Genomic DNA, 6036 nt, shown 5'->3' on the forward strand with positions numbered 1-6036 from the left:
AGGCTTCTTCTCAGAAGACTCCTAGTGATTTACTATTCCTGATATATAGATATTATAAATATAAAGATTAAGTGCCAGTAAATGTCACTTGACAGATATCACTATAACACTAGAAAGTGACAAACCACTAAACTGTGTGTATGCCCGGACATGTTGTTTGAAAATAAACTGGAATTAGACAGACCACTATTTTTTATGTATGCTTCGTGAAGAATGCTCAGATTTCACATGTTCTGAGAGAGAACTACTAAACAGAATATCTGACCAAGGAAGCAAGAGACTCCTCAGGGGTTATTTGAATCTGCACTGCATTCTTTCATAGAGGGAAATATAGCCAGCTGACATACATACTCAAAAGGCTATTAGAAATTGTCCAGTAGTGAGGATATCCAATAATGAGATTGTACATGACAAGATTATCCTGTGATGAGATAAATCACTATTGAGTTCATGCTGCGGAGGCAACAGTCCAGAGTGGTAATTATCTCTGTAGGAATGGAAGGTTGGGTGGTGAAACTATAGCCTTAAAATAATTTTTGGTCCTTCAAAAAAAAAAAAACTTAACCATTCCGAGAGGATTTTCACCCTTGCGTCTTGTGCTTCTAGCACAAGCTAGAACAGAACTTCCCCAGCTGGAAGTTTTTTAGCTTTCTGAGGCAATGATAGTTAAATGAGACACCACCATCTCTTCTTCCATGTGCCGTCTTTCACAAGCACACAGCAATGAGTTGTGCATGATCAGCTAGCACTATCGTAGCATCTAATACTTTCCTTCTTGAGCAGGGGTCTCAAACTCAAATGACCAGGAGGGCCACATGAGGACTAGCACATTGGCCTGAGGGCTGCCTCATTGTCTCCCCCACACCCGCCCGCTGCCCTGCCCCCACTCTACCCCTTCCATGAGGCCCCACCCCTGCCCCACTTCTTCCCACCCCTTCCCTGCCCCCATTCCAACCCCTTCCCCAAAATCCCCACCCCAACTGCGCCCCCTCCCTGCCCCCAGGGGGTGCAGGAGGGGTTTGGGTGCGGCAGGGGGCTCAGGGCAGGGGTTCGGGGTGCAGCAGGGGGTCGGGGTGCAGGAGGGGTGTGGGGTGTGGCAGGGAGTTGGGCTGCAGGAGGGGTTCGGCGGGTGGGCTCCGGCCCGGCATGCTCCCTGCCTGCCTGCCCTGCCTCCGTGCCACTCCGGGAAGCGGCTGGAAAGTGTTGTGGGGGGGGAGGGGCAACAGGAGTCTGTGTGTTGCCCTGACTGCAGCTCCAGGCACCGTCCCCCGCAGCTCCCATTGGCTGGGAACAGGGAACATTAGTTGTGGAAAAACTACCAAATGGTTGAGCGTACTTTTTTTTAAAAGCAGACCTTTCCCTTTATAAGGGTATATGAAGTTTCCTTGCCAATTAGCTCTTGTAACAGTATGTTAGTTAAGAATTGTCATTTTTAAATGAGTGCAGTAAACCAGAGATGGTGTATTTCATGTAGTTTGACTTTTTCATATTGTGTCATGAAGCCGCACTTTAGGTGATGCTTTATAGGCTTATACCTGTGCTCACTATATATGCTTTATAGGCTTATACCTGTGCTTTCCCATTCACTTGTACTCTGTAACCACGTTAGCTCTGGCTAATATTCTTTGTGTGGGTAAAATGAATATTCATGTTATATAATAGGCTCAACTGTGTCTAACCATATAGTACCATCTTGTCTGGTGCAGACGAGTTACACTGAGTTTTTATTTTGAACTAATGAAAACCATTTGAAATAGACTGTGTTCTCCTGCAAGACTTACTATGATAGTCATTTAAAATTGAGAAAGGAGTAAGGGGAACCACTGAAAACTTAGGTCCTTGAAGGTTTTGGTTATCAATAATTTGCTTCATGCGAACACTGAAGTTTTGTATGAGAGAAGCAAACTGATTTTAAAAAAAATCCAAGTTCACAGCCAGGCTTACTTGGCCGTTATATCACTAACCTCTAAATAAAAGGTCTCTTAAAAACACCAATGTAACCCTCCCCCACAGACACCTCAAAAAAACCCACCAGAGTTTCATTTTTGCTGACTCAACCCAGCCATAATTTTTGCCCACTTTTTATTAAATGGTCAGAGACTATTACTACTTGACTTAATATGCTCTGGTTTAAGACTAACTGGTGCTGCTGTTGAAAACATTTTGGTAAATTTTGCACTGTTTGACTTGATGATGTCCACTTGAATGTTGAGTCTTAATTCTACTACTGCAGTCACTAGTTTTACAACAGTGAAAAAGGATAACTCTCAAATAGCTAAACTTCCTGGAATTGTAGGCTTAAATCTTGGTAGGGTCAGCCGAGTCTTTCTTTCTTCTGAGGTAGACAATTCCCAGCAACAACAAAAAAAATTGTTAATAAAAAGTTAATAGTATTGCATACTGTAACTTCAAAAAATTAAACGCAAATTGTGACAGAAGCAGTCAGTATGATTGAAAGTTTTGAGATTTAAAAAAGTTAATGGAAATAGAAGCAGAGGTAAGTAAACAAAAAATAGTCAGTTAAGGTTTGCAGAGAAAAGATATGGGCAGTCAATGAGCTGATGAAAGTCAAACAAGTTAAGCGGAATAAGAAGGCTGACGTAATACAAGGTGGGGGTTGGGAGTGGTAAAAAGGAGAAAATGAAAAAATGAGATGGGGAACTAAATTAGTGATTTTTAAAATGGCTAAGATATTAAACTCCTTCTTTAAATCATCCTTTGAAAAGAAAAAAGCTTGAAGGGAGAGCCTATAAAAATAACTATAGGGAAAGAGAAGGTAAGGGAATATTCTTAGGCTCTCCAGGCCAGTTCCTGCAACATAAGTCAATGGGAGGTTTGCATTGACTTCAATAAGTGCAGGAGCAAAGTCCTCAGATGATACGGTGATGGCTGCATTAAAAAACTTGGATACCTGGAAGATTTGAACATATGCATGCCTGGATGATATGCATTCTTAAGGGAATTAATGAACAGATTTAGTCTACCGTGGAGTATTTTTCTTGAAACACAGACAACTGGGGAGGTACCAAAGAAAACCCGCGACCATGCCAATGTTCCAAAACCCTGATCTGTAAATAGAGCTTCTGTTTTCAGTAAAATAATGGAATAAATATGTTTTTAAAAAGTAAATGTCAGATATCAGAACTGTGTGTAAGAAGTAGCATAAGTTGATAAAGAATCAATCTTGCCAAAAAACTTATGCTATTTTTGATAGTTAAATAAAAATGGATGATGATAACACAGTAGATTGAAACATTTGAATTTTAGTTAGGATTTCACAGCAGTATGAAATGTTTATTTAACAAGTCAATGCAAACTGGCTTGGGTGCAGTCGCTTGTGAACTGAAAACTCAGGCATGTAATCAAAGGGTAATGTTAAACAGCAACATCTGGGGAAAGCGTGGATGGTTGACTAGCCAATCATACGGATCAGTATTAGATCCAGTCTTATTCAACATCTTTGTTAATGATAACTTAACTGAAAATAAACAACATTTTAATGATATTTGCAGATGATGCTTGTCATAGATACTCTTGCTGGAAGGCTGCAACATAATATTATTGTATTTCCTAGAATTCAGAATAACACACACAAACCCAAAACACAGAGAGAAAATGGCACGCCTCCTAAAGCGGAAAGGCACAACTCACCCCCACCTTGCTTTAAGATGGCTTTTTCTCTACTGACTCTGAGCACGCACTTTGTGACATAGTCCCTAGCCTGCAAGCATGACCAGGACAACACTCCACCACACACTCTTAGGGCAGAGGTTCTCAACTTTTTTCTTCCTGAGTCTTCCCTCATCCGGAACATGCTATAAAAACTTAACACCCTACCTGTGCCACAACAACTGGCTTTTTTGGCATATCCAATAGATTAAAAGGCACGGCCGGTGTTCGGGGATAGCAAGCAGGGCAATTGTCCCATGAAGCTAATTTGCTCAGGCTTCGGCTTCAGTCCTGGGCCCCAGTGAGTCTAACACCAGCCCTGCCGGTGTTTTAATTGTGTCTTATTGCTTTGGAAATTAAGTTTAAAATTTTGTTTAGGACATGCTACTTCCAACAAGCTGCATAAAATAGCTCACAAATGAAACTAATTGTGCTGCTGGATAATTTGTAACTAAAAAGGCACTGCCTCTCATACTGTGGGTGTCTCTAGTTAGTGTGTTGTTTGGAACTTAAATTGTAGGCATCTCTTAATGGCTAGTCATGAAAATCCTATGTTTAACTACATTCCATTGTAGTATTATTGAGCAACAACCATCACATTTTATAATCAACTGATCTCACAGATGTCATGGTGATCATGAATTGAAAAAATCATCTGTGCAATTGAATGACTGGATTAGTTATATTTTATATGCCTTAACTTCTCTCTGAAGGCAGGGCTAATCGAATTTTGGGTTGAATGAACAGTAATAGCTAAGAGAAGATTTTCTTCCTACTTTCATTGCTGCTAGTGCCTTGGATAAGGCAGAGGAGGATAAACCTAGTACTGAAACCTCATTCATATATTTAATTATTAGCTTGCTATGTATCTTCATTATTATTTTATGTGGCACAGAAAGCATGAGATGTACAACTGAGTTATGAATTACAGTACAATTTTCACTTCACTGTCAAATATATGTTTTATGTGTATGGCTCATTTAGAAATACCCCAAAACTGTGATTCCTTTAATTTACACTATATTCGGCAAAGCAGGTTAGTTAATTGAGTGGGAAAGCTTCCTGGATCTTAGAAATAATAATTTTCTGTACATGCATGCACACGCAATAATCCACTCTCCTCCTCACTATTCCTCTTTCCTTTAGGTAACTCCAGTCAGTGTCTAACCTTGGATTTCTTAATTTGGAGTGAAGCCCAGAGAAGTAATACAATTTGCGCTTCTGGGGATAGGGAAAGAGGCACTGAAGCTTTCTGGAGAAAATTTAAGTGTGAAGATTTAAGAGGAAGGAAAAAATACTCAGAATATAACAAAGAATTTCAGAAATGCAGATCAAATGCAGGTTCTTGGAAACATCTGATTTTATTCTTTAGTTTAAAATTCAGTTATTTCCAATAAATATATAGTGACTAATACAATATTAATGGTGTTGAAAAGATCAGAAGACAAGCATGTGAAGTCTGTAAATATATTTTGTAGTATAAGATGAGTGAACTCCTAAGTGTTAAGGTTTTGATCATCAACCAGATGTTCCATGTGTGACAGGGCTAACTACACTGTTGACCCCTCTTGGTTTCTCTGAGTGTACCTCCTCAGGTGTTTGACCTCATGCTTTTACCTCTCTCAGGGCAGAATCACATGATTCTCCCAATCTCAAACTGGGTACTGACTTGCAGTCCCCTTTACATCAACCATGATCACTGCAGCAGGTTTTGCTTCGTCTCAGACCCTGCAGTTCTGTTCCCTTCAGGGGCATGATAGTGATATCTAGTAACCAAACAGCTTTCTTAAAGCAAAGTATAATTTATTTAGAACAAAAGCATTTAAGGGAAAAAAATGTAATGCTTGCTTTTCTCTAACACTTACCATGCCCTGCGTATGAGAAGGCACACTTCCTTTCGACTCCTCTCTAGCGCCTGCCTCTTTCTGTGTCAGCCTGTCCCCTGAACTGCTGCTGACAACTGCCTCCCTCCCATCACCACCACACCCTGGAATCAAAGCACTGTTTATAGCCTTTTGATCTGGTAGGTTCCAGCACCGTGAAACAAGGTTTACAACATTATTGAAGGGAGATAATTTCCCAAATCCTGTATCTACAGCTGGGCCCCTTTGTCTTTCTGGTGGACACTTAGCTGTTCTTATCTGGGAACCCATTCTGTTTCCTTGTTTGTTCTTCTCAGAGCCCCAGTATAAGTTAGAACAATGGATTCACACCGGAAAGTCTTATAACCAAATATAGAATAATTTCGTCTCACTGACCTGGTCACATAGTGTTCATACCATTATTGCATATCAATATACATAGAATAATATACAGCGATTCCTGCACTATTCATAATAATATTGCATGTCATATGCATTTCGGTCA

The 6036-nt window shown here is 40.2% G+C and overlaps 1 protein-coding gene across 6 annotated transcripts in view; it reads left to right on the forward strand.

Moving 5' to 3' along the window:
• Positions 1-6036, forward strand: part of CNST (consortin, connexin sorting protein) — a 112917-nt gene that overhangs the window by 8670 nt on the left and 98211 nt on the right. The window lies entirely within an intron of this gene.

This window comes from Natator depressus, chromosome 3 (genome assembly GCF_965152275.1).
Source record: "Natator depressus isolate rNatDep1 chromosome 3, rNatDep2.hap1, whole genome shotgun sequence".
NCBI lineage: Eukaryota > Metazoa > Chordata > Testudines > Cheloniidae > Natator > Natator depressus.